This window comes from Asparagus officinalis, unplaced genomic scaffold, assembly GCF_001876935.1.
Source record: "Asparagus officinalis unplaced genomic scaffold, Aspof.V1 AsparagusV1_Un350, whole genome shotgun sequence".
Taxonomy (NCBI): domain Eukaryota; kingdom Viridiplantae; phylum Streptophyta; class Magnoliopsida; order Asparagales; family Asparagaceae; genus Asparagus; species Asparagus officinalis.
The window spans coordinates 296,683-298,087 of record NW_017972615.1 but is presented as its reverse complement, the minus strand read 5'-3'; positions in this window follow the sequence as shown (position 1 = coordinate 298,087).

The window sequence follows — 1,405 nt, the reverse complement described above, 5'->3', positions numbered from 1 at the left end:
GCTAGGAGGGAGTTTCTGGACGCCTCTAGATAGTCGGCGAGTGATGCGGCATAATTATGTACCAAAATTGCAAGTGCACAATTTATCAAGTTATAGTATAAAAAGATATCGATCCCACGAAGAAGGTGATTTTAAGAGATTATTAAACTTGGTTCTTATATTTTGTGCGTGACAATTAGGAATAAAAAATAAGTGTGATTGTATGAGTGGTTATTTTGATTTATATGCAAGAGGTAATAAATTGAATTTTAGAGGAGAGAAGGAAGAATTAAAGAATAAATGAAATCATAAGGCAAGAAATATGAATTAATAAAATCAAGAAATAAAACCAAAAATGAAAAGAAAATTTAAGAAAGTTAAGATGAAGGATTCAAAAGAGGTAAGAAATCTAGAATATAATCCACTAACCAATTTTAATTACAAAATATAAACTATTCTCTTTTTATCATATTTCAACTTAGATTTATTAAGCATAGATTATCAAACCATTTAAGGAAAGTGTAACCTATCAAATTATCATCTAAGTTAAAATCACTATTCATGATAAGAACAACAACATGATAATAATCCTAGAATTCATAAGCATAACCTATCAAACCATTTAAGGAAAGCATAGATTATCAAATTCTTCTTCTACCGATTAGTTCTCTAGTTGATTATCCTAAACATGAACATTTTAAGTACAAGAGAATAATTCATACAATATAAAGGAAATTAGACTAGTTTCATATAATTCTAAACTTCCTACAAGAATTAAATTCACATCTTTAAGAAATAAAAACAAGAAAAAGAACTAATTACAAAAATAAAAAGAAAAGAAAAATCTAAACTATGAACAAGAAATAAATCTAATTACAAAGAAAATAAAAATCTAAACTACAAAATAAATTGCAGAAATTAAATGCAAGAAAAATAAATCTACTCTACAAATTAAAGTGCAAAAAGAAATAAAAAGACAAGAAAATAAATCTACACTACAAGCATGAATTTAAATCTAACTAATAAGCAATAATAAAGAAATTACTAAAAAGAAATAAAAGAGAAAAGAAATGCAAACCTTCAAATTGCTCTTCATCTCCATCCTCATCATTCAACAAAGAGGAGAAAGAACAAATTTAAAGAGGAAAAAATTATTTTTATTAATTGCAACTAAAGTTACAATTTTTGGAAGGCCTTCTCAATTAAGAGTAGCCCTCCTCTCCAAAAGGAGTTTACAAAATTTTCACACCTCTAACCCCTCACTCTCTACCCCTATTTATAGTAATCTTCAATGAATATGAGCCATTGGATTTGTCTTGAGCCCCAAGCAACAATCTCCACCTTTGATTTATTTGATTTTCAAAAGAAAAATAAAATCCAATTTTGCAACAATCAATTTTCGGCCCAATGAGCTTAACTTGAAAAT